At 41.4% G+C, this 27,838-nt stretch overlaps 1 protein-coding gene and 1 pseudogene across 2 annotated transcripts in view; one reads left to right on the top strand and one right to left on the bottom strand.

Moving 5' to 3' along the window:
• Positions 1-27,838, top strand: part of RTN1 (reticulon 1) — a 240,355-nt gene that overhangs the window by 35,914 nt on the left and 176,603 nt on the right. The window lies entirely within an intron of this gene.
• On the bottom strand, positions 3,235-3,498 carry LOC131753861 (non-histone chromosomal protein HMG-17 pseudogene; annotated as a pseudogene).

Raw genomic sequence — 27,838 nt, forward strand, 5'->3', positions numbered from 1 at the left:
TTCTATTATTATACCCATTTTGCAGGTGAGGAAGCTGAGGCACAGAGAGTTTAAGTAACTTACCAGAGGTCACCTGATTGTTTAGTGGTGGAGCCAACATTCAAATGTACATCATAGGATCATGTTGAGAACCAACTGATATAATTAGTTTAAAGTATTCAGTTTGTACTCATAAATGTGTGTTATCTCCTCCCCTCTTCCCCTTTCTCCTCTCTTCTTGTTAGTACTTTTCTGATCTCCTGATATTGTATTTTAATGCTTTTTCATCAACTTCTCTTTTTTATCTGTCTGGTGGAGAAACGTAAGTATACTGTGATATATTTAGTAGCGCAAAACATGCAGGTACAAATAGAAAAGCCAGTGCTAAATAATGAAATGTATGAACTAGGACACTGGGGATGGGTACCACAAACTGTTGGGTGCTCAATTCCACCATGCCTGGAAAGAGTGGCATGTGATGATGTTACAGGCTTTTGGTCTGAATTCAGTTGCTAAATAGCTTTGTGACGTTGGGTTTGTCATTTAGCCTCTGCAGACCTGTTTTATCTTCTCTAGAACTGAGGGTAAGATGGGGCACGGAGGCAGGAAAACTCTGACATTCTTTGTAACTCTAAGAGCACATGATAACTTTGTTCCATGGCCTTCTGTGCTTTGTGTGCTCTCATGCTTTGATGAATGCTGCCCTGGCTGGCCTGAGAGCAGTGGTGCTACTGGAGACCAGAAGGCCTAGATGTGACACGTCTGTATTCTTCTCACACTGTGGACTGTATAGGAGACAGCTCCCCCTCAGGCTGATAAAAACTTTGAAAAATCAAAACATGTTTTAACTATTTTATTATTAGTTTACAGCAACTTTCTCTGAGTTAGAGCATCTTTCTGGATACTTCAGGCTTTTGATAGTAGGGAAAGGTAGGAGGAGAACAAGAACAGTGTTTGCCTAAAACGTATTAGAGCTGGCAAGTAAGGGTTGTAAATCAGATAGCCAGAGGTCAAGTTTAAGAGGGTTAGCTAACATTCTCAACAGGAGATAGGGGAGCAGTTTTCTCCCCAGGGAATATTTGGCAGTGTCTGGAGACTTTTTTTTTTTTTTTGCGGTACGCGGGCCTTTCACTGCTGTGGCCTCTCCCATTGCGGAGCACAGGCTCCGGACGTGCAGGCTCAGCGGCCATGGCTCACGGACCCAGCCGCTCCACAGCATGTGGGATCTTCCCGGACCGGGGCACGAACTCGTGTCCCGTGCATTGGCAGGTGGACTCTCAACCACTGCGCCACCAGGGAAGCCCTGGAGACATTTTTGATTGACATGACTTGGGGGAACTTTGGCATCTAGTGGGTAGAGACCAGGAATGTTGCTAAACATTCTATACTACACAGGATGGTCCTCCATAGCAGAGAATTATCCAGCCCCAAATGTCAGTAATGCTGAGATTAAGAAATCCTAAACTAAGACGGACGAACAGAAAAAGTGTCACATCTACAAAATCTGAGATCAGAGATCAGGAACAAGGCAGGCAAACTGAGCAACAGCAGCGCAGGCAGCCCAAGGTAGGAGGTTTGAGCTGCAGAGCTTCGGAAACCCAGCTAAGGATTAGGATTTAGGCCAGACATCTGGAAATAGGCACAGGCCACCACCAGAATGGAACTTCTAGTGTGCCATCGGCTTTCTGAAACAGAAGGCTCTTTTAATTTTTTTAAGGGGCTTCCTGATGCTGGCTTGCTTGGGGTCAAATCTGGCCTCAAGAAATAGGCATAATTCTAGCATCTGCTCCTGACTACAGCTATTTGAGATAGGCATGGTCATTATTATTATCATTATCTCCATTTCACTGCTGGGCCCTCTGAAGCTGAGACGGGTTAAGTGATTGCCACATATTACCAGTAAGTAAGTGACAGAGTCTTCAGACTTCAAGTCTGGCACTTGTTTGACTGAGGAGAGTGGGGGGTCAAAGTCAAATCACGTGGCTGGAGCAGGAGAAGTACACAGTTATCAAGCATAAAGTTAAGCTGTAGGTAGTTCTCCAGAGTCCGTCCCTGTCAAAGCTGGAAGACAGGAAGAAAGTGCTCGTGGAAAGATTGTGTGGTTTATGCTCAGATTTTAGCATATAGGAATTTGGGAGAATTTTGTTACCTTTTATTGAACAAGTCTCATTAATGAAATCAGGAATTTTATACATTATGACAATTTTTTTTCCATGCCAAACTGTGCCCAGCTTTATTAAAGATACTTTTCATAAACAATCATGGTATTTCAGGCAGGACATGGGCAATCATTAACAGTATACAACAACTTTCAAATGCCCTTTTTCAATGGACAACCAAAATCAAAAAGCCACTATAAAACCCAATGAAGTCTTCATGTGATGCTCTGAACAGGGAAAGTTTAGAGTGAGGGTTGACATTTAACATTTAGCATGTTGTTTAACAACCTTGCACAAGCTGTCCCTGACTTTCAGGAAATGGAAATGAAAATGGCAGAAGTATCAATCTGAAGATCCACAATCTAAAAAAGGAACCGCTACTCTTTTGAGGGATGCCATCTCAAAGGTGACACTGGAAAGTGCAGACTGCCTGACATATTGGTAACCAATTTTTGGGGGTCAGTTTCCAAGAGGTCTCAGGGTTTAAGGGAGTCAAGTCTATGCTTGAGGTAGAGAGGGAGAAGAGGACATTAAAAACTAATTTTAGTTTTTCCACATCATAAGGTGTTTGTGCCACGGTGGCTAATGTGTGTCAACATCAAGGAATCCCTCCTTCCTGGGAACCAAGAGGAAGTCTCTCAGAACTTGACGGGAAAGGAGTGTTTTCCCCACATCAATCCAGCTTCGGAGACATCCTATTAATGACATGTGACCTTTCCCCAGAAAACAGCAATGAGGTGTTCTGTGTGCTAACAACATAGCTTAAAAAAAAAGTAAAATAAAATTCTGCATTTTCATAAAACTTGGTAAAAATAATATTTCAAAGTGTACAGTCACCGGAAGTACACAATTATCAAAAATGCACACACTTGGGCTTCCCTGGTGGCACAGTGGTTAAGAGTCTGCCTGCCGATGCAGGGGACATGGGTTCGTGCCCCAGTCCGGGAAGATCCCACATGCCACGGAGCGGCTAGGCCCGTGAGCCATGGCCGCTGAGCCTGCGCGTCCTGAGCCTGTGCTCTGCAACGGGACAGGCCACAACAGTGAGAGGCCCGCGTACCGCAAGAAAAAAATAAGTAAATAAAATGCACACACTTCACTCGGCATCTCCAGCACCTTCAGCTTTCTGTGCCTGCTCTGTTATGGCATCTGCATGTTCTGCAGGGTTATTCCCATCCTTGCCAGCACCAGCTTTCCTCTTTTTCTCTTTGGGTACCTTCTCTCCCTTCTTTGCAGGGGCCTTTTTAGGCTTGGGCTCTGGAGCAGGTTTAGCAGAGAACCTTGCAGATCTTCTCTGTGGTTTGTCCTTCATCTTGGCTTTATCTTCTTTAGTATTCCCTTCAGCCTTTCTCTTGGGCATGGTGGTGACGGTGGCGGAATGTAGGCATTGGACACAGGGATACAGTGATGCAGGCTTTTGTCGGTCCAGGGGTCGCTCTCACCTCTTCTTCCATTTTGACAATTCCAATAATGCCTTGAAGTTGGGGATCTAGACTTCTCAGTTGGTGAATAAAAAATTAAAAATTAAGATGCAGTACAGTGGTTTCTTTAGCTAGTTGCTTGCCAGAACTTTTTGCTGTAGTTCATAAAACTGTATTTTGAAAAAAAAAAAACAATTCAGCTACCTCAGGTTAAAGGGAAGGACTTCAGCAAGGGAGCTGTTGCCGCATCTTCCTTCAGGTGTTGTCTGGCCAATGCAAGCAAAGGGAGTATTTTCCGAACAACAGATTTCAAGAGTCACCACAAATATAAACATATGCATGGTAAATATTGATACTACACAACATCTTACTTTTCTCAAAATCACATTTTGGGCAGTTTTAGGAAATGCTTGTGAAGTAAGGGGTGAACTCTCCACCCCCTATAAACTTAAATCATCAAAATAGGTGTCACAGAATCCAGAAAATAAAGGTGAAATGTCAGTAGAAGTCCATGGGCTCTCCTTCAAGATGTATTTATTTTACAAAGGCTTCTATACAACAAGAACAAGCAAAATTAAGATAATAAACAGGGCTTCCCTGGTGGCGCAGTGATTGAGAATCCACCTGCCAATGCAGGGGACACGGGTTCATGCCCCAGCCCGGGAAGATCCCACATGCCGCGGAGCGGCTGGCCCCGTGAGCCATGGCCGCTGAGCCTGCGCGTCCGGAGCCTGTGCTTCTCAACGAGAGAGGCCACAACAGTGAGAGGCCCGCATACCACACACACACACACAAAAGAGATAATAAACAAAATGGTAGACTAGGAGAAAATATTTTCCATCATTTTTCCAGGTTTATGTTTATTACCTAAAAATATAAGTGCTTGTAAATCTAAAAGAACTAAATTGATAATGAATAAACAGACACAATAGTTACCATCTGCTGAATGTTTGCTATATCCCAGATATTGGGTTTAGCATTTTAAGAACATTATTTCATTTGATTCTTAAGCAGCACTGCAGAGATGAATATTGTTATTATGCCTGTTCAGCATATGAGGTACATATATTAAGCTTAGAGAAGGTAAATAATTGTTCAAAATGACATAAAAGAAAACAAAACCCAGTAAATCAGTTTTTGAAAACTGTTTAACATCATAGTAAAGAGAGGAGAATTAGGCACTGGTTTTTATCTATTCAACTAGCAAAATTAGAGAAGACACTGAAATGTGCTGTTGACAAAGTTGTGGGTAGTTAGGTACACACTCCAGCATCAGCATTGCGGGATCCCAGCCAGCTGGATGTTCCAGGAGGCGTGGAAATGCTTATACTATTAAACCAGTACTCCCACTCTTCAGAAATTTCCTTATAGAAAAATCAAAGGAAGAATAAATGTGTAGATAGGTAGACAGATGTTTTAATGTATTAACAATTGTCCATTAATAAGGAAGTGGTTAAGGGCGTTGTGGCATATTGATTAAGAGGGCAGCATGACTGTCTTTATAAACAAGAAACATGAAGATCATCTTCTTCAGGACACCCCCTTTGTCAGGACTATGGAATGCATGGTTATTTTGACAGACAGTTGGAGGAGAGTATAGGGCACCTTGATGATTTTTAAAGAAACTGATCCAAGTATGTCTTTTTTCCTGCCTTAAAAAAAAAAACAAAAAACGGAACCTCTCCCCACCCTGAAGCCTCATCTTGTTTCGGTCATCCTGCATATAGTCTCATGGTATCTTTTATTTTTTCTTCATAGTTCTTATCACCATTTGTAATTACTTTTTCATTTTCCTTGCTACTAGTTTGTTAATGTCTGTTTAACTAGACATTAGCTAGAGGTCTTGTGAGGACAGGGACTATCACTCTTGTAACCCCCAATCTTGGTTGAGTGCTTGTCACACACAGGCACTTAGTAACAATCTCCTGAATAAGTGGGTGCATATATATTAGGACTTGAACTCTATGTTTGACTATTGCCTTCAAAGCAGAAATATTTCTTAGGATGCCCCCTCCTGTTTTCTAGTAAGTTCACCACATACTGTTCATCATGCTGAGATCTGCTTTTAAAACATACACAAAATAAGCCTTACTAGTACTGAGTATTTTATAATATAATCCTTCACAGTATTATTATTGTACCACTTCCCTTCCCCCTCCTCCAGATCTTCTGGCTATTGGTCACAACTTGGTTTGAGTATTCCATCTCAAAACTCACTTCTATGTGCAGCAAATATTTATTAAGCCCCTACTTCGTCTCAGGCACTATGTGAGATGCTGGAGATACAGAGCTAAGTCTGATTTCATTCTGATTTCTTAGATGTACCTCAGGGATTGGAGAAGGCAGACAATGAGCTACATTACCACGTGGTCAGCTCTGTAACAATAGAGAAGTGGACAGGATGCTATTGGAGATGCGTGAGGATAGACAGCAGCTTCCCGGGGAATGGCTATTTTGTTCTTTACAAAAAGTCTGAATCAGCATTAATTAATCATTTGCATACCTATCGTATTCGCATGTGTGTTTATGTGTGTGTGTATTTGCATTGCACCCCCCCCCTTAGTCCCTAAGATTATACATGTAGCATTAAAGATAATCATAAAAGAAATTGGAAACAAGGATCCTACATCAAGCATCAGGGAGAAATTGTGCTTCTGTGTATTAGCGGAGGTTGGGTAAAATAAGTGAGGTGGGGATTAATCAGGGAAGTACATGGAGGTACTTCATGTTTCTGTCTAAGGAAGGACAGGTGGCACAAGTGACTGCACAGTGGCAGGGACAAGGGGCACTGCTAGCAGAATTAGTACGCTGAGGAAAGGCAAGAAGGTGGGAGTTGGTAAACAACACAGAAAATGGAGAGCAGATTACCTGGGCAGCTGGAGAAGGATGCAGATAGACAAAAGGCCTCTGGGGTCCTCCCAGACCTGGGAATCAGCATTAAGGAAATAAGGAAGAAAGGGAGACTCTAAGAAGGGAGGTAGGGTACTGAACAGGCTGACTGCAAGATCGGGGCTGGGAAGGGAGGAATGGGAAATCAGTATGAGATGGGAGAAAGGCTGAGGGGTGGAAAGCTTGATGTGGAAGGAGAGCTACCTTGGGGCAACTTTGTGTTCTCAGGAGGGCACAGAGATTCTAGGTGTCCATAGATAACCTTCTGCAGAATTGCCAGCTCAGTAGGCATTGGTTGATGGACCAGGAGCTGGTGGAGAGAGTGGGAGTCGAGAGGTGAAGACAGTATAGATTACCATCTAAGAATCTTGGTCTGAAGGGAATGAAGTAGAGAGACCCTGGCAACTGCAGCAGTATGTAGGGTTCAGGAGGGGAATTTTGAAGTCAGGAGAGAGGTTTAAGTTTGAGAGGGAGAGGGGATGAGCAATGCAGTGCCGTCTCCAAGGAAGCAGCAGGGAGGGCTCCCGTGGGCTTGAGGGAGATTTGCAGTCTGTATTGGGGGACCCCAAAGACTCTTCTTTAGTTTTTCCAGAGGTATCACCCTCAGAAGGTAAAATCCAAGAGAGAAAATTCTGTTTAAAATTGTAGAATGGAGCTTTACACAGTGCAGTGTGCAGCAGAGTACAGAGTAAACATTAGGAGGGGCGTCAGTGCCTGTGACAGTGACCTTAAAGAAGAAAGCTCTCTGAGAAGAAATCATTTTTCAGAGTAAATATGAACTGTCTTGCTTTAAGTGGTTGCATCTCAGGAGTAATTTATTGCATGCCCTGTTTGGAGTAAGTGAGTAATGCACAAGACTTTTGAGTCTTGAGCAATATAAAATAGCCCAGACACACTGTTGTGAGAGATATATAATCTTGGCTTTAAATGTTACTATTTCTGCTGTTTTAACAAAGTAGCTGATTCTAACTATTACAGAGCAAAAATTTCAAAAATACTGTATATGAGAAAATCATACAGCAGACAAATCAGGATAATTTGTTCCTTTTCAGGATAAAATTATCCCAGAGAGAACTTGGCTGCCATTCTAAACCATGGACTTTCTATATTTCTTTCTTTGTTTGGATTGCCTGTCATTAGCCTAAAATCATTGAATTTGCTTTACATGGTAAACTAATGACACCATTCATAGAATAATTTTTAGCATTTCCAATCAGGGTTTTCCCAAAGACTACTTTGAAGTAGCCCCCAATCTGGCTTGCTAAAGCCATAGATGCACTGATGTACTATTGTTCTCAAAAATGAGTTAATGGGTTAAAAAAATGAGATGGAATGGGACTTGTGAGAAGTTCATTTAGCTAGTCCTTTCCGTAGTCTTTCTCTACGTTGAGCTGATGACTCTTTCCAGAGACGTGCTGACTTTACGTCTTCAGAGCTTGTGCTTTCAGATGTAGAGCAGGTACTGGGCTGCTGCTCAGTGAGGACCCCATGCACACCTGCCCTAGCCACACTCTAGGACAAGTGGGGCCCCTCACTGCCAATCCAATATGCAGTGAGCTAGAAATCAGGCTTTCGGCTCACTTCTCTACAGTAGCTTTCGTTGATGCCCAACTTTTAGCCTCTGACTCTATTGCCTTCCCTGATGTATATATAATACAGGAAAAGCCTTAGTTGACCTCCCTAGATTTTTTTCCCTTGGGTGCCTAGCCCTGGGTTATCTGTTGAGGCCTTCAGCTAATGTGCATGTTCTATCTTTTTCCCTTCACCTTTCCCTCATCTTCCTGCCTGAGATGTGGATATGATGTGTCCACATCCCAGGGTGCAGCATGCCCCCAGGGGCATGAGGGAGAGTCCATATTTTAAACAAGACTTTGTGGAAAGACAGAAGGAGTCTGGGCCTTTCATGAGTCCCAGCCTGGGACTGTTCTACACGTAGGCTTCTTTTACTTAAGGAAATTAAACCCAGAAGTAGGATTTCTGATAACTTGTAGTTAAATGCAGTCTCAACTGCTTAATCTCCCCATCAGCTTTAGCAGTGGTCATCAAACCTTTTTGATCATGATGTCTATCAATAAAAATTTTGAACATGTATTTATATATATTAATTTGTATTTTTAATTATTTATAAACTACATGTACTGATATGTTAGCCATAGAGAAAAAGGAATAAGTTAAAGACAAAAAACATATTTTAAAATAATATTGTATTTTATTTTTATTAACAATACAGAAATTTTTTTTTAACTTTTGATACTGAGCAACATGATTGCAATTTAGTATGCTTTAGAATTTTTTGAAAATCTAAGCCTAACACCCTTTTTTTTTTTTGTGGTACGCGGGCCTCTCACTGTTGTGGCCTCTCCCGTCGCGGAGCACAGGCTCCGGACGCGCAGGCTCAGCGGCCATAGCTCACGGGCCCAGCCGCTCCGCGGCATGTAGGATCTTCGCAGACGGGGGCACGAACCTGTGTCCCCTGCATCGGCAGGCGGACTCTCAACCACTGCACCACCAGGGAAGCCCAAGCCTAACACCTTTTGATTGAATGATCTCAAGGTCTGTCTTCAAGGTTAGTTTAGCTCTACGCTTGGTTTTATTGGCTGTCAAGTCTGAAAAAGATACCTGACAAAGACACATATTTCCAAAAGGAATAAGTAAATCATTGGTTGAACTTATTATATCTAGGTACTCATTTTTCAATCCCATCCCTCAACAATGCAAAGGTTTTTTGTTTTTTTTTATTGAATTTGGCCAGTAAACCTCCATCTTCCCTGATGACTTTCCCTGCAAACTAACTGGAAGTGATGCTCTTTATACATTTAACAATTGGTTTCAAAACCTACTGACAGAAACTCCTCATGTCGAAGATTTTTAGATGTATTGGAAAATTCAGTTTCCAATTTAATGTGTGCAGGTTTGAGAGTTTATATATATGACACATATCATTTTCAGCAAAAAATTACCCAATAATGGAATCATTTCCAATTATTCATTTTCAAAATGCTCCCTTCAGAGCTATTCTCTTTTGAAAAGCCATTATTTCCTCCCTTGTGGTTAAAGGGAGAGTTTTTGTGTCTACTTAGTACCGTATTACAGAAAGCATTTGTCATATCAGGAGAGGTCCAAATTTAGCTTACTTGTCTTTTTTTGTGATATAAAGACGGATAACTCAACTTAAAGTTCAATAAATCTTTTATTTTCTTTACAATGAGATAACCTTCAAACCTTGATTTGATGTAAAAGATTTTCGTGGTCACTTTTCATCTCATTGCAAATTACTGAAAGATTATGCTGTATTTCATTTTGTTGATTTTGTAATTTTAAGTAGGCAGTTCTGCTATAAAGCTTACTTGAAAATGTGAGTTTGTTCCAATGCAATTGATATTTTAAGGAATACTTTGAGCGTAACACAAATTTTGTGTTTGCTTATGCACGGTTTCATCCACGAGAAACACTATGTGAATCTGGGTGAATGCAGAAAATAGCTGAATCAGGACACATGCACATACACACACACACCCTCAAACATTTATTAGCTGCCTCAGTTTACCACATTGTGTCTTATGAGTCATACTCATTCACATCTGGTGTTATAACTTTCCATCCAGTTTCATATAACCCTCCTTCACCACTGCACAATAATCTACAAGCTGCAACACAAACCTTCAGGCCTTTTTCAAGGGATAGTGCCATATCTATTATATATTTATGTATGTCTTAGCCATTTAACACATGTAAAACTGTGCTTCTGGTTTTATTAAACTTTTGCCTTCTTCGTAAGCCCTGTGATTTTTATTGCGATTTTGTGTTGTGTGGTGCTGTGATTTTTAAGAATGCATGTCATGTTATAGCAGAACTGACTATACACTGATGACCTCTAGTAGCAGTTTGTGCAATCCTCGCTTTAACTTCTTTGTAGCAGTGGTTTGCTTGTGAATGATTCAGCAATGGGTTTCATATTGAGATGCTATCACTGCAACCTTCCTTCCTTTTCTCTTTCCTGACAAAAGAAGTATTTATAGTAATTCCGATTTAATTGGTCTGGGAAGGGACCTGGCCATGGGCATTTTTAAAAAACACACCCAGTTAATTCTAATGAGAACTTTGGGTTGAGAATCACTGCTTCATATATCACCAGAAGCAACTGTGGATTTTTTACTTGAAACGGGTACTAGCAAATACCATAAGCTGAAACATGTTGAAACACCAGTATTTTCATCCAGCTGTGTAGCAAACCTCCCATATTGTATAATTTGTACTAATACACATCTCTTCAAATATGCAGCAATGTTTAAAAAGTTTTATTTTGGCTGCGCTGCACGGGTTGCAGGATCTTATCTCCCCAGCCAGGGATAGAACCTCGGACACCAGCAGTGAAAGCCTGGAATTCTCACCACTGGACTGCCAGACAGTTCCCACAGCAATATTTTATTTTATTTTTTTTCTACAATAACCAGGCTTTTTTAAAAAAAAAAATTTTTTTTAAACATCTTTATTTGAGTATAACTGTTTTACGATAGTGTGTTAGTTTCTCCTTTACAACAAAGTGAATCAGTTATACATATACATATGTTCCCATATCTCTTCCCTCTTGCGTCACCCTCCCTCCCACCCTCCCTATCCCACCCCCCACAGCAATATTTTTAATGCATCTTCCAACAGGATTTTCTGGGTTGAAGCACATATAATATTAAGTAGCACTGAAAAAACTGTAATGTTTACCTCCATGTTTAGGATGCTCAGTTTTTAAATGTCTGGCGAATTGTGGTGACCTGACACCAACATTAGCTAATATCTCAAGAATTAGCAGACACTTATAATGAGGTTCATCTTTACCAATGGTGGATATAGATCCATATTTCAATTAACAAGGAAATGAATTCTTGTGGCTAGATCTGATTAAATTGTCATTGATTTTAGCTTATTATGTGGCTGATTGAAGAGACGGACTAAATGTGTCAGCCCATTTTCAGGTCATTTGTTTGTATTTGCTTCATTACTGCTATTGTCAGCCTGTGGTTTCTGGAATCTTTTTAAGCCAATTGTCCGTATTGTAAGAGTTAGCTTAATAAAACAAGGTGGTATAATCTGTACATATTCTTAACTGAGTACTCATAGACTGTAATGTTACAACATGCTAATAGCCCACCAGTGATTGAGGAGCTTAGCACTGTTCCCTTGGGAATGCCCATATTCTGTGTGATACAGGATCATCAAAAATACAGATCAAGTGAGGGAGGCAGTGTCAATCCATATATTAGATGTTAATAAAGTTAAATTATGATTTTTTTCCTGTCACAGAAGACCTTTAATGGTCTCCTATTTATGGTTCTTTTGTTCATTTGTCCTGTTAGAGTTGAATAGACCGTAATAACTTATTTGACATAACAAGGAATGCCACAGGTACAACAGATATACCTGGCGGGTGGCCCAGGAATAAGGGTGTCACAAGAGAATCACTTAACAGAAGGGCCACAGACCTGGAGACCAGTCTCAGCCACCTGTCACTCCCCACACCCAGGATCCACTCACAGTGCCAGGCTAAGCGCCGGCTCCTATTGCAAAGGAAGACGCAGCCCCCTCCCCTGGCATCTGTGGCTAGACCCTAACACTGAGCAGAGATGCTCCAAGAAGATGGTCCATTCTACACTCATCCCCTGAGTGCTCTCAGACCTGCAGGATTCCTCCAGAGACCCTTTAAGCAGCAAATTTCCCTCAAGCAATTCTAAACGGATTCTATTCCCACATTTGTGGTCAACTGATTGTGTGGGCAACAGGCGGGTCCCTGAAGAGAGGCTGGTCCCCCACCTGCAATCCCCCAAATTCTCTTCCTACCGGCCTGCCCCTCTGCCCAGGTCCCTCACCAGGGCTGACTAAGAGGTGGGCACTTTGGGAAGACTTGGACCAGCCCTTGGCACAGAATCCTGCCTGGCCCACACCCGGGGTATTCCAGGTGAAAATGTGAGACTCAGGGCACAGCACGCCACGTGACATGGGAGGAATGGTGCCAAGTGCTATTCTGTGTTCAGTCCGAGTGTGCGCTTGGGAACCTGACCTCAGTTTCTCCTTGTGTAAGGTGGAGATAGTGCCAGGCTCTGCCCACCTCAAAGGGATGGTTGCAAGGGTCATGGGCGAGGTGGGTATGAAGGGGGGCTCACAAATTCAGGGTGCGGTCATGGCCTGCAATAAAGCCTACATATTTGTTTGTATGTTCCAATATATTTTTCTAGTGCCACAGTGGATTGCCTTGTGTGCCTCTCTGTGGAGACCACGGAGTACAACCAAAATTTAGGCTCCTGTGGAGAGATATAAGGGTCTCTATCTTTTGGCCTGTACCAACCATTCCAGCTGTAGTCTGGGTCAATCCCAGGTTCACAGTTTATGCTTCAGCATCAGTGAATCGTTTACTTCTCTGCACACACCATGTTTTGCTGCCACAGAAACCTTTCCTGACTGTTCCTGCTGATTTTGCAGTGTACCCATAGCCATATGTCTAATACTCCATGTACATGTTATTTTAGAATAGTTTTGTTGTTTTTACTTCCCCCAGAGACCTAGAGCTCCTTGATATGAGTAATTGAATGTCAAGAACTGTGAGGAGTTGGAGATTCTATCCTGCTTGCAAGCTAACAAGCTAGCCTGCCATAGTTTCGTGGAAGCTGACAGAGGACTGGGGACTCCTGCGTCCGAGACAGAGGACATATTTACTCACAGCACAGCAGGCAGCATGTGCTTCATGTTTGCGTCAGTTCCGTGTCCCCAAATCCCAAACCCCATGGGGGCGATGCAGAGCAGCCCGGGTGGATGCTGCACACAGGGTGGACTTGTTTCACAGCCCAGGAACTCTGAGCTTAGGAAATCCTCCAATCTTTTAAGGGACTGCCAGCAAACCTGTCCCACTTTTGCCCCCCAAGGGAGACTTCATGTTCTGGATGGGAAACAAATCTTCCCCTGCTTGGGAGGGAGACTCTTCCTATCTTCCAAGGCTGTTTGCTACACAAACATTCTTGAAAGGGTAGTCAACAAGCCATCAATACCTCATCATAAGACATGCAGAGTTACAAAGAGACCCATGGAGATTTATATCCCAATATTAATCTTCTTTTCTCTGGCAGCTAGCACAGGGCTGGGAACGTAGTGGGTTCTCAGTAAATATTTGTTGAAGAATGAGTGAAAGCAGCTGGAAATTTTTTTTAAAAATCTTTGGGAGGAAGTGAAAAAGTCCCTATTTGAGAAGGTTTCCTTTTAAAATCCTTGGACAGAGACCAATTTCTTTTAGTTTTTTTAAAAAAATTAATTAATTAATTAATTTTTGGCTGCATTGGGTCTTCATTTCTGTGTGTGGGCTTTCTTTAGTTACGGTGAGTGGGGGCTACTCTTCGTTGCAGTGTGCAAGCTTCTCATTGCAGTGGCTTCTCTTGTTGCAGAGCACGGGCTCTAGGCACGTGGGCTTCAGTAGTTGTGGCACGTGGGCTCAGTAGTTGTGGCTCGTGAGCTCAAGAGTGCAGGCTCAGTAGTTGTGGTACACGGGCTTAGTTGCTCTGTGGCACGTGGGATCTTCCCAGACCAGGGCTCGAACCTGTGTCCCTTGCATTGGCAGGCGGACTCCCAACCACCGCGCCACCAGGCAAGCCCCTAGTATTTTTTTTTAAACCATGAAAGTCAACCTGAAACTCTCTTACTACTTTATCAGGAGCAGCTGGGGCCTCTGTTGTGTGCTCTTCACTGAGTCAGTCCTCAGCCTTAGTTTCCGCTGCTCTGTAGGGTGGGCCCAAAGTAGGGAGATCTTCATAGGAAAACCTCTGGCCAAACTGCCAGGCAGCCTGTGAAACTCTGTTCTTTCCTGTCCATTGGATACGTTAAAGCTAAGTACCGAATACTGATGCTCAAAATAAGGAAAGACAATTAGCAGATTTATTAATTAGGCTCCCGTTTACCCTTATATCCCACTAAGCCATTAATTTGTATAATTATGGCCTTTTGCTTTGGCTCAGTGATATCGGAATAAGAAAAGTATTTGCCAAACCTGAATCCCTGCTGTAAAATGTTGGGACATTCCAATGTGCTTATAGAGATGAAAACACACTTTTAGTCATTGTAAGTAAGAACAATTAATAATGTGCCTTAGGGAATATTGAAGGAGCAGGGCTCATAGGCTTCAAACAAAACGTTTATTCACTCCTTACCCCTTTCCAATCTGCTTTGTGGGACTGGTTCTTCCTTGCTTTTTTGGATGCACTCTGGAGTGATTCCATAACTTTTCTGGTCACTCTGGGAAAACAAAAGGTCCTCAGCAACCTCAAGGGGCAAAAACATAGTCACATATTGCAATCAAAACATCACGTCCTTGTAAACTTCATCCCAGTTCCTTTAAAGTTAAAGCTTTTCCCTATCACAAATCAGAGCTATTCCGTGTGGGAGGCTGCAGTGGAAAAGAGGGGACCAGTCAGTTTTTCTGTTAATTCCGCCAGGTCCTAGCACAGCTTGTGACCTTCCAGGGTAAAAGTGGGGCTGGAGAGAGGAAGGGTCAGAAAAGATTTCATTCACTTGAATGACAATGATGTAAAAGCCTGTTGACTTCCTCTGAGTGTGGCAAATGTTTAAAGCTTTTATGGAGTATTGTGGATTCTTTGTAGATCACCCCCATCCCTAAAGATCTCTCATCTGCAGTTCCTTTGGATCTCTAGTGGATTTTCACATCCTGAGGATCAACTCAGGCCTCATGTTCCCAAAGTCTCCTAGTAGTTCTAGACTGACCTCTGGGGCTGGATCCAAGACAACCTCATGTCACCTTTCCTTTGGCCATAGAAGGAGAGTGCATCTACTTCCCAAACTTAGGGCTACACTCTGCAGCCACGTACCTCCTCACTGGCCACCAGCCCACAGTGCTTTGGGCACTAGAACATGTACCAAGCTTGGATATGTTCTGCAGAAAGACCCTCTCATTTGACTTGAAATCACACCTCATTGAAATATTCCTTTCAGTTGCTAACTGTCTCAGCTTCTCCAACTTTATCACTTTTATCATGTTGAATGAGTTACAGGCAAAGAGTTACAAAGCTGGTTTTCCCATTTCCTTTGGAATATGGGAGTACTAGCTACCTGTTTCGTTCTCAGCCTTTTGGAGCCTCAGCCAAATCTGAGATAAAGAATCCCATTTAAAAAATTTAGCTTTGAAAGGTAAAATATAAAAATATACTGCAATTTATGTTAGTTCAATTTTAATCTACTGGATTATAGTCAGACTTTTCAAAAATAAAAATGGTATCTCCGCAGATCAACTCTGAGGAAAAAGATGTATGATAATGAGAGGAGAAAGAAATATAATTTTATGGGCTATGATTCATAATTTTATTAAATCAAACATATATAATTGTTTGTCATTCATATCATCCATAGAAGACATCCTCTGATGTCAGTTTTATGAATCCCTCTCATAGGATTGAATTCATGAACAAAATGAAATACATTATGCATTCTTTGTTTTGTGGTCATTTCTTTCAGGGTCTTTGATGTCATTTGGGAAGTACCTGATAAGGTAGAATTCATAATGTCCCCTTTCATTTTAAAAATTTGGATGTATCATCTCGGGAACCTAACTGATGAAAAACAAAGGCTTTCACGGAAGAAACTTTTTGGACAATTTTTTAGGTCAAACTTTTATTTTATCATAATCAGGGTTTATGACACTGTGTAGGCCTTCTAGGAAAAGACTCATTTATGGATGTGGTTAATCTGAGCATCAGTGTTTAGTTCTAAGCTGTTTATGGTCCTAAGGTTTATCCTTTGCTATAAATCAGGGCCTTGTGGTGGGGCAGGTGGGCAGCCATGGTTCAATCCCAGTCAGAATGTCCAGGGAGAGACCTGGCCACACACAGTTAGGTTCTTAGGTGCTCCATGCTGGGGACCTCCCTCTCTTCCCCTATCTTGCCTAAGTCTGTGAGCCTGTGTGCCAGAAACTATTTTAGAATTTGGGGATAGAGCAGTGAAGAAAGAAAGGTCTTTGCTATTATTGAGTTTATGTTCTCGTGGGGATGGGATAGTACAGTAAACAAACAGTGTCAGAGTATGTAAGTATCAGAAAGAAAAATGACCAGAATAAGGAGATAGAGACTAGGACTTGGGGATGCTGTTTCAGATGCGGTGATTAAGGAAGGCATCCCTATGGAAGGGATCTTTGAATAGATGACACTATACATGAAGAGATATAACATTATTTGAAGATAGATTGTGATATATATCTAAAATACAGATGTATAAATATATCTAATATCTATACTTAGATATTAGAGAAAAACCCCACTATTTTCAGTTCTTCCCACGCTGTTCAGTAACATTCATGAGTAACACATGAAAAAATGTATCCCATAATCGAATACGCTTGGAGTTAGACAGTGCTTAGCAAACTTCTGAGGCTCATTAATGTGCTTTTCCATCTTATGCAGCATTTCCCAGGTGTATTTGAGTATGGAAACATCTCACAACTCACTTGTGTTCTAAAGAAATCGATCTGGGAAATGGTGTCTGGATATAGCACGTCATGGACAACTGAAGTTTTTGAAGCAACTGGTAAAGTTACCAATGTTGAATGAAATCTGCAAAAAAAAAAAAAAAAAAAAAAAGAGCTATTTTTTCTCTTTGGTTCCATTTATTTACTAGTAAAAATAAAGTCATGAAAAATTAGAGGATTGATTAATTGAAACCTTTTAAAACAGAATTGTGACTTTTGTAGAGGGAGGGGCTAGAACATTCCTAGTCAAAATGTGGACCATGGTCTAGCAGCATCAGCGTCACTTGGGAGCTTGTTTAAAATACACAGTTTTGGGCCAAGCCAAAGACCTCCTGAATCCCTGTCTGTACGGTGCTAGAAAAAGGCATGGCACTAGACTACAGTAGAATGGAATATGACTTTCTGCGTGTCATTTTACATCAGGGAATGCGATTTAAATCCATTTGAATTTAAATCTATCTGAATCTGAGCTGTAAGAGCATCTGAGTTTGCATTTGCTTCAATGACTGTTACAAAACTCAATCCAAATTCTGGTTGTTAATACGTACTCTTTACATATAATGTTTATATGTAATTTCAGATGAAATAAGCCTTTAGAGCTCAGTAATACATTTAGAATTTATACGTTTAGCATTTAAGGTTCCTTTAGTTACCATTTCCAGTATCCAAGCAGTCACAGCAAAGAAAGAGGCTTCTAGATTTGTCCAAAAATTTCATCACTGGGGAAGCTTCACAGGTTTTGCCTTCCCAGCATCTGACTGTAACCTAAACCAAAATCTCACTTGCTAAAATGGCAACTAATTTCAGTTGTATTAACATATCTTTTTTCTTTATCCAGAGTGATGTCGCCATCTTGCTATGATAGATCACTTTTACAAAGAGGAGAAATGGAGTTGGGAACTTACAGGTGACATTTAATTCTCTCAGCTTTCACTCTGAAAAAAAAGAATCTACACAGCAATCCACCATCCCCTTGGTGAAACTGATAAAGATAACATGTCATTTACTCTGGGATAAACACCAAGGCCAAGCAGAAAATAGCAGTCTATCTAAGTGAAATCACGAGGACAGGATGCCTCCTGTTCTCATTTGGCTAAAAACAGCTGGAGAGAGGACACCTGTAATCAGAGTCCCCTGGAGCTGTGATTCTGGCAGCTCGCCTGCTGCCCATTGAAGGGAGAGGGGGAGTCAGTTCCGTACGAGTCCCTGTGCTGCGTATGACTTGCCTCTACCCTCCAGGACTGTACCATGGAATGAATCCCTTTACAAGCTCATAGTTCAATACAGATGGGAAGTTTCCAGACCTTTCCTTTCATCCTCCAGGAAGGGAATGTGTATCTCAGGGAATGAATGGCCTATTTCCCTCAAAGGCCAGGTCTCCACAGTCAAAGCAAAGAATTAGGGCAACTATCCAGATAATTCAGGCCACCCAAATCTACTCTGGCCTGAATCATTCAAGTTAAAAAGAAAACTTCTTTGCAGGATCTGGCCCCCCATATAATTCAGAGGGGTCGAGAGCCCATAGTGTTTTCTGCCCTGGGAAATCGGCATCATTTACTGGCCCACACGAGCGAGAAGTAAGAGTATTAATGTGACCCACTTATTTCTGTCTTCTGGTTCTTTCTGCCTGGATACATTATACTTTGCTTTCCATTCTAAACAGCACTTTCCTTTCCTTAGCTGTACTGCCTGTGACCTGAGAGAGAAACAATAGTAAATAGCACATGAGGTAGTAAGCAGGTGGGTGGTTTGGGGCTCTCGACCTGGAGATTCAGAAATCTGAGGCCCCAGTATTCTATGTTTTGTTCTCTGTATGGGATAGAGACTCCATTTTTACACTGAGGGTTTTGTGTATTTATTTATGTATGATGACTTATTTATTTAAACGTTATTTTAGGATAGTTTCGGGTTCACAGAAAACTTGTCTTACAGGCTTCAAATTCGTCTCACTGTGGGATGCTGTTACCTTGTGCTTACTTGTGGTCATATAGTGCCAAATGGTTTTCCTCAGTTTTGCTGCTTCACTCTCAGTTTGCAGCAGGCCCCTCCCATCTACTCCATGGAGGGAGTCTCTCCGTCTCTCACCAATAGACTTCATTTGCGTATTACTTGGAGCAAAGCTTTTGTTGGTGGAGGTAGGAATTCTCCTGGTGCAGCTTTAGTATTAAGCAGGTTCTCTGTGCTTAGAGATAAAGGAAGGCTTCCTCAGTGTTCTTGTCTCTGCCCCCCTTAGGCCATCACGCTCTGCCTCATATCTCTGGCAGCTCCTGGGAAGTACAGAACCCTCTCCCTCAGCCACCCCCAACCCCTGCCCATGACAGAAGACCTCTGCTTTGTCTTGGTGCAGGGTCCTTGTCCCCAAAGGTTTTCCTGCCCTTCTCCCAGCAGCAGAGGGCTCTTATTTCTGCCTTTCTCCCAGAAGCAATAGAGTTTTGCTTGAGTCCTGGCAGTGGGAAGGTTTCCTATCCTCTTCCCCAGTGGTGTAAGGCATTTGCTTTGTGGGAGAGAAGATTCTCTTGAAGTGGCTGGTATGTCATGTCTGCCCCACTCTGGCAGCCAGTCACCACGTGCAAATCTGTGCCACCAAGTGGTCTTTCATGGTCTGCCCTTTTCAAGTCTTTCTTATGAGCACTCCGTGGGGATCCATGGAGAAGAATGTCAGCTCCCTACGTGTCTGGGACCCCTAGTTACTGTAAACTTACGCACTAGCCTATATTCAGCCTCCACAAATTTGCTAAAACTCTAGCTTATTTATTCTTTTATAGCATCCATCTCTTCTTCCCATGCTCTGTCAAAGGTAAAAGAGTTTGTGTGTCCTATATCTCCTTGGAGAGGACTTGTCCCTGTTGCAGTTCAGCTCAGTTCATTGACTTACAACCTATGCTCTTTGATGGCCTTGAGAAAATTGATGATTTTGTAGATTATCCAAATTTTTCTCAGTGTTAGAATGGCAGTGACGTTCTCTTGAAGCTTTTTTCTTAAGAGGAGGCAGAATTTTCTTCTTCATGGTTATTATCATGAGTGAAACTTGAGGAGTGTGGCTCACCAACTTATTCTCATTCCATAGGCATTTTGTTTTTGTTCATACTGAGTGTCCTTGGCCTCGTCTATGAGCACCACTGGGAGAGAATTTTTAATTCTTCTGTATCATCTCAGATCATGAGGTAATACCTCAAGTTGTATAAAGCAGATTATATGTTTAGAACAATAGTACATTTGTTTATGCAGTCAAGTCATAATTCACTTGACCTCATTGGAAAGAATTATTACATTTTTAGAAAATTCAGACACACCAATTGCCTTAAAAGTCTGGGAATTGTTTTTCAAGTGACCTCGGCAAATCACTGGCTGTTATTGGGTGCTAAGAATCCTTTGCTATTATCATTTTGCATCACTTTTTAAGTCCTCAGAATTTGAAATGCTTTATCTGTAAGTTTATTAATTTCATCACTGTTGAAGACAGAATAATGCCCCCTTCCTTCAAAGATGTCCATGTAAATATGTTAAATTTTTGACAAAAATCTAGTTCATATTTACAGGTTTACTGAAACCTGTAAATATGTTACCTTATATAGCAAAAGGGACTTTCAGGTGTGATTAAGTTAAGGGCATTAAAATGGAGAGATTATCTAGGTGGGCCCAATGTAATCACAAAGGTCCTGATAAGAGAGAGGCAAGAGGATCAGAGTCAGGGAAGGAGATGTGATGATGGAAGCAGGGTCATAATCAGAGAGAGATTGGAAGATGCCACACTACCAACTATGAAGATGCAGTATGGGGCCATGAGCTGAGGAAAATAGGCAGCCACCTCCTGAAAGCAGAAAGGGCAAGGAAGCTGATTCTCTCCTAGGGCCTCCAGAAAGAACCTTTCCCTGCCAATATCTTGATTTGGGGACTCTGACCTTCAAAATTGTAAGGTAATAAATTCATGTTGTTTAAGCCACTAAGTGGTAATAAATTTTGAAAAGCTAACATCCAATTTGCCTTCATTGCATAAGAAAAGGAATTACCCAGTGGATGAGACCATTTTAAAGAACATTCAGTCAAGTGAGCATTTAGTTAAGTAATCTTGAAATGGGTCCTTTATAATATCATATGAACTGTAATGAATTTTGTCCTATGATAAATTAATGATAAATGATCCATTGTAACAGAAGGAGAAGAGTCATTTTAAGAGTCATGCCTTTTAGTGGCCTCTCTTCCTGGGAAAGTGGATACTAAACGCTTTATTCCAGAGATTTACTGTGATGCCCTGTTTTATCATGGATAATAATAGATGACACCCTATCTTTATAAGGGAAAATATATCTTGTTTTTTTCTGACTTAATATTTAATACATTGTCTCTTCACTTTGGATGCGATGGCCATGATGGGTTAATGCCCCCTCAGAGCTGGGCCATTATTATTTGTAGTAGCAACAATAACAACAGCAGCAGCAACAACAATAATAATAAATGTCCATTTATTATGAGCCATATACTATGTTAGGCACTTACATTTATCTCATAAAATCTATATAACTTTAGAAGTAAGTATTCTTAGCCATATTTTACAGGTAATTGAAGCTCAGGAACCTGATGTAACTTGTCCAAGGTCATACAACTAATCAGTGGAAGAACTAGATTTGAATTAAGAGACATGTGCTTCTAAGTCTCATGATCTTCATGGCTATAAAACACTGCTCCTCAATATTCTGACAGGGATGGCACTAGGCCAAAGTAATGAAAAGGCAGAATTTTACCTTTAATATGACTCCAGTGCCTCCGCTCCCATATGAGGAAGAGGCAGACCTAATGTCTTAAAGCAAAGAAATGGCTCTAATAATGGGCGGATAGTTGGCAGCATTCAGACATGTTGGTGTATCTCTATTTTCACGCCATGCAGGTAGCCACCATTTTGGCTATGCTGAGAAGCATCCCTAGGTTCCTCTTCTTACTAAATAGTAGGTTCTGGTTACTCGTTGCACAATGGACTTTTGAATAGCTGAAAAGAAAGATCTCTCTACAGCTTCACAGGAGGGAAGACTGCTGGATGTTGCACAAACTTTTCTGAATCAGAATCCACACGTTCCCACTTTAATGTTTTCCAGTGTTCATGTTTAAATGGCACAGCAGTTTGTGTTACCAGTACAAATAGTCCACTTCAATTAGGGAACCCAAGGTGGTTCTTAGGCAAGGGGATTTTCCTCATAGTAGTATATTACTGTCATATATTCTCTGTGCTTGTAGAAGTTGCTCAGAAAATGGTGCAGAGTAGTGGTGATGAAGATTTATTTCATGTTTAGCAATAGTTTGTTACATGGAGGAATTTCAAAGAGTTTGTTACATAAGAATTTCAAATTGTTTCATGCACAGTAAATCATCCAAATAATCCTCCGTGGAAGCCAAAAGCTTGTGTTATTTCAAACAGTCATGGGGGAAAATGTTCAGAGAATTCAGGTGACTCCCTTGTAATGTCAAGGAGTTACTCATGGATGACAAGAATTTGCACGGAGGTCATTTACAACCTTAACACATATGATCCCTTACTCATTCACTCAACAAATTTGTATTGAATTTTTATCTTGGACAAGCCACTATTCTAGGCACAGAAGATATGAAGATGGACAGGATAAAATCACTGCCCCCCTGGAGCCCATATTCTAGTGAGTGAAAGAGGTCAGTAAATTAACAGTGAGAAATAATGTTATGGATGCAACCAGAGAGGATGATTTCTTTGGAGGGAATTAGAAGGAGTAACTAATACTGTTTGACGAGGTTGGGGAAAACTTTTCTTTATAAGGGAGGTGAAGCCTGAGCTGAATCTTGAAGAATGAGCAGTTAAACAGTGAGACCAGGCTGAGGTGGGAGTTTATGTAAAGGCACAGAGATGTGAAACAGCATAGAATGTTCCTGCAGCCACAAGAACTGCTGTAAGGTTAGGGTGTATTGTGTTACAGGGATGCGCCAAGTAAACAAAAGACAGGACATTATTAAAGCCCCGTGTATCTTGCCAAGAAGGAGGGGTATTTTCCTGTAAGCACCGGGGACACTGAAGGTTTTAAAGAACAAAAAATGATATGATCAGTGCTTTATTGATCCACAGCATTGCCTATATTACCAGACTGAACACATCACAGGGGCGTGGATGTCTTGTCTCATTCTTCTTTATCTGCCCCAGACCCTCACATAGTAATTGGGACATAGTTGGCAATTAATACATGATTTTTGAGTTGATGTAGATTACTTTAACAATTATATTTATTATAAAGCCCCTTTCTGGTCTTTTCTGTTTCCCAAGTACATATTACATTCCTGAGTAGAGCTCATACTGGGCCATTGGGATGGCCAAAACAAACACATCTTCTGTGACATTAATCAGCAACAATTACATGTATATACAACTAAATCGTTCAGTCCAGGTAAACTATTTGCTGCATATACACCAAGTAACGGTGTCATGGTTTGGCCCTTTATCTTTCAGGGAACACCCTAATGAGATGTTTGTTTTAAAACTCTACAAGTGAATGCAGCTTCCTAGGCACTGGGCAGTTATTTACAGTAAACTATGTAGATGAACACTAACAGATAATACAAACATGGATTTTATGTACTGGAACAAGTTCAGAATTCTGGCTAAGGTTACCATTGTCCATAAGATTTAACATGAATCTAGTTATTTCTAAATGGTTCAAAAAACAAACCATTCTCTCATTAACTGGCCTTAGAGAGTACACCCCACATTTGTTATGCTACTACTTAAAAAAGAAACACTTAAATGTCATCAAGCGAAAACAATTTAGTCTAATTCCAGTTTGTTCTATCAAAAATTAAAATTAGTCACAGAATATTGAAATTAGCCAGAGTTTGAACTTTAGTTGCTATGCACACAAACATACACACAATATGGAATTATTTTCATGTAGACCTCAGCAGATGGACTTAGACTCCTAGATTGGGGGTAGATATTAAATAGGTTTAAAAGAACAAAATGGAAATGATTTTGTAGATCGTAGAAGACAGATTATTGTACCCATAAGGGACAAACTGTGGTAAAGGTCAGGGTGCGGAACTGCTGGTTTTCTTCCAGTATTCATCCTTTTCTTCCCCCATAGTGGAAGACATGTTAGCTGGACATATGGCTGTCCAGACAAAGACTACATATCTCAATCTTTGTTGTAGCTAAATGTGGCTATGTGACCATCTTCTGGTCAGTAGAATATGACTGCGAGTAGTGTTTGGTACTGTTACCGACCCTCCCTGAGTCAGTTCCCAGCAAGAGCCCTTCTGCCCATGTCACTCGCAACAATAAAAGAAGACCCAGGGCTTCCCTCGTGGCGCAGTGGTTGAGAATCCGCCTGCCGATGCAGGAGACACGGGTTCGTGCCCCGGTCCGGGAAGATCCCACATGCCGCGGAGCAACTAAGCCCGTGAGCCATGGCCGCTGAGCCTGCGCGTCCGGAGCCTGTGCTCCGCAACGGGAGAGGCCACAACAGTGAGAGGCCCGCATACCGCAAAAAAAAAAAAAAAAAAAAAAAAAGAAAGAAGACCCAGGTGGGTTTAGAAGCAAAGGAAAGCTTCATTCTTTGATCAAAGAATGGAGAGGTAGGAGCTTCTGCTCCAGAGCCCGCGTTCTCCCAGCAGGCCACGGGCGGGGCTGCTTTATAGGGGTCTTGTCAGCAGGAGGGGAGGGGGCGGGGTTCTTACTGGGCTGGTGCAGCTGTGCAGCTCAGGCTCCAGATCCAGGTGCCGGGCACAGCGTCTCTGCACACGGCCCGCCACCGCCGCCATCTTGAATTGAGTGTCCCGCGCCGCGCTTCTTCACAGAGTCCTGAAGCGGAGGTGCTGTCGCACCAGACGCTCTGGTCTGAAGTGCCGAGGGCAAGGCCTCTGCTCATGGCCTCCTGTGTGCCAGGGAAACTAGATGAAGCACAAAGGAAAAGTAAATTAAAAAGGTCAGTCTTTATTTTATTACCCAGGACTTGTTAATGGACTTTGCCGGTGACACTACCTCTGAATTGTGCCATTAAAAAAAAAAAAAGTATGCCCTTTCCTTCCTCTTTTTTCCCTTCTTCATCCAGGAACATAGGCTTGGTAGTGAGTCTCCTTTACCACAAAGATGACACCACATTCAAGGTATGATAGTGCAACAAGGTCAAAAGAACCTGGGTCCCAACACCATGGAGCTGCCATATTAGTCCTGGACTACGTCATTTTTATTTTGAAAATTTGTTATAACAACGAAAACTTTAATACAGTTGGGAAGCAGGAGGAATATGTGTCAGCCAAGCACCTTTGTGTTGCAAATAACAAATTCAGTTGAGACTGTCATAACAATAAGGAAGAGCATTGGCTGATGAAACTGGAAACTTGAGGTAGACAGGCTTCAGGGGTGATTTAATACAGTGGCTTACACTCCCTTCAGGGCTGTGATGCTTTTTGTACATAATTCTTTACATCTGTCTTCCTCTGTAGCCAACAAGATACTGCTAGCAGCTCCTGGGGCTACATGCATTTGATGTTAACATCCAGGGGATGGGGGTGGGGTGCAGTGGGATGGGGAGGGCTCTTGTGCCTCCACCATTGAACAAAGAAATTGAGTTTCGTTTTGACTGGAACAATTTTAAGTCACATGTCTACGCTTGAATAAGTCACTATGGCTAAGATAATGCTATATTCTTACTGACTTATCTTTGGGTTATCAATAACTGAGGTAAAGAGGCTATACCATCCTGGATAGCTTCAGTCAGCGAGCATCCGTGGGACTCGAGGAAGCGTCAGTCTGACTCAAGATTCTGGTTGCTAGTCAGTGCTGCTCTGGGGAGGCACCTAGGCAGTACCCACTACTAAAGGTGGGCATACCTAAGGAAAGAGTGCGAGGCTTATGTGGCTTGGAGTGGAGTACACATGCTGTGGTGTAGGACACTGTGTGTAGAGTTGGGCGGGGCTGCTACACAAAGTGTTTGCAAGTTATGATCAGGATTTTGTATATACAGTAACTTGGGCATTTGGGCTGAGTCTAAAGCAGGACTCAAAGAAGGTGATTTCTGGCAGTAGCAAAACAGCAAGTATAAATCAGTGTAATGGCCCTTAAGAAAGTAAAAGGGAATGTATGTCTGGGTAGATTTTTGATCTTGTTACTCTATGTGTGTGTCTGTATAATCCTGAGAAGGTAATGATAGTTTTTTGAATTCCCTGCTAAAAGGTCCTGGGCAAAGGGAATGAAACATATGTGATTGAAAACATACCCGATTACTTACATATAGGAATCTGTTTCTTACTAGATTTCTAAGGTTAGCAATTGTTGTCTTTGTTGTTGTTGCTCTTGTTTTGATTTTGCCTAAATTATCCAGACGGTTGACACAATCATCTGTTTTGCCTTGGCTGAACAGACCTGGAATGGAGCCCGGTGCTTGTGTACTTAAGAAAAAAAGTGTTGCATTTATAGTTTAACTCCACCTTTGATTCTAAGGGCAGCTGAAAGTAAAGGTGGAGACATAGTTTACATGAACCATCAGACTGTGCCCAGCATAGAGCTCTGCTGTCACTTGGCAGGATGAATAAACTGAGAAGTCAAGTTTCTGTTGAAAAAAAAATTCTTAGTTTTGTCTAGAACAAAGTAAAATACTACATATTTGTTTTAGAAATGTGTGTTCTATGTTAATGAGTACTTAATAGCTATGCTAATGCTAAGTTTGTTTCTCAGTAAAATTACTATGATGTTTGTTCTTCAGATTTTGCCAGTTTCAGTAATTTCTCCCTAGCAGTGTCATGGTCTGACCTTGGGGAAAGAGTGGATCAATTGCTTAAAACAGTATTTTTAGAGCCTTTTAAAAAATATCAGGCTAAAATTGTCACATGATTTCAGGGAGGTTTTCATTGCCTTATTACTTTGTTGTTGGCACATGAAGTAATATAGTCCATTTCAATCCAGCATGACACAGAATGAAAAAGAAACTTTATTTTTCATCCTGGGGGCCACAGAAGAAAATCTTTTTAACAGTTCTCTTTACTCATAGAAATACATTTACTGGAACTCTCAGGAAACCGAAGTATTATTGACCATTTCTTGCTTCTTATTAGTACTTTCCGAAGGATTCTGCCTTTAAATTCTATTTTTTTAAATTCTATTTTTGAGGTCATAATATTCACCCTTAAGTGTGATTGTGTTAGAAATATGTTGAGAACACATTGGTATTTTTGATGAAATGGGAATGACAGTAAATACAGAGAAAGCATGAAATGGGGGATTTTGATTCCTGTTTTCAGAACTGAGCCATAAAGAGTGTTGTTGATCTTGGTTTAAATTTCTTGGTGATACTAAGGCAGTTGTTAACTTGTCTTCTTTTGTAAATCCCTGAAGCTTACCCAGTTAAATATGTCTAGTTCTCTATTTGGCTTTCATGTTTACTTACACTTGCACACACATACATGCATGTTATCTCAATAGATCTGTTACCTCAGAGCCTTTTTTCCCCCTCAGGTTGAATTGATAGCCTTTTATATTTTCACTGTTGAAGAGTAAAACTTACTTACAGTTACTTTGGGGAGGAAAGTCCCTGATATATATAGCCTTAACTACTTCCAGGGGAAGATGGTGGAGTGAAGCCAATCGCAGAATCTCCCTCTCCCAAAAGCCAACAGCATGCGCAAAGATTGAATACATTTAAAACCAGCAAAAAATATGCTGGCTGCCATCAAATAAAGGCAGCAGAGGTACAGCTTCCTGCAGTGTTAACAGCTGGGGAAAGAAAGAAGCACAAGACTCCAGGAAACTTCATGGCTCCTAATTTCATTCCTTTACTTCCTATTCCCTTTGAGGGAATAGAATGTGAATGGACAAAGTCCTAAGAAGTCTCTTCAGTACTCCTCAGTTTAGTTAGAAGCCCTTGGGGAGAATTTGA

Source organism: Kogia breviceps, chromosome 3 (genome assembly GCF_026419965.1).
Source record: "Kogia breviceps isolate mKogBre1 chromosome 3, mKogBre1 haplotype 1, whole genome shotgun sequence".
Taxonomy (NCBI): Eukaryota; Metazoa; Chordata; class Mammalia; order Artiodactyla; family Physeteridae; genus Kogia; species Kogia breviceps.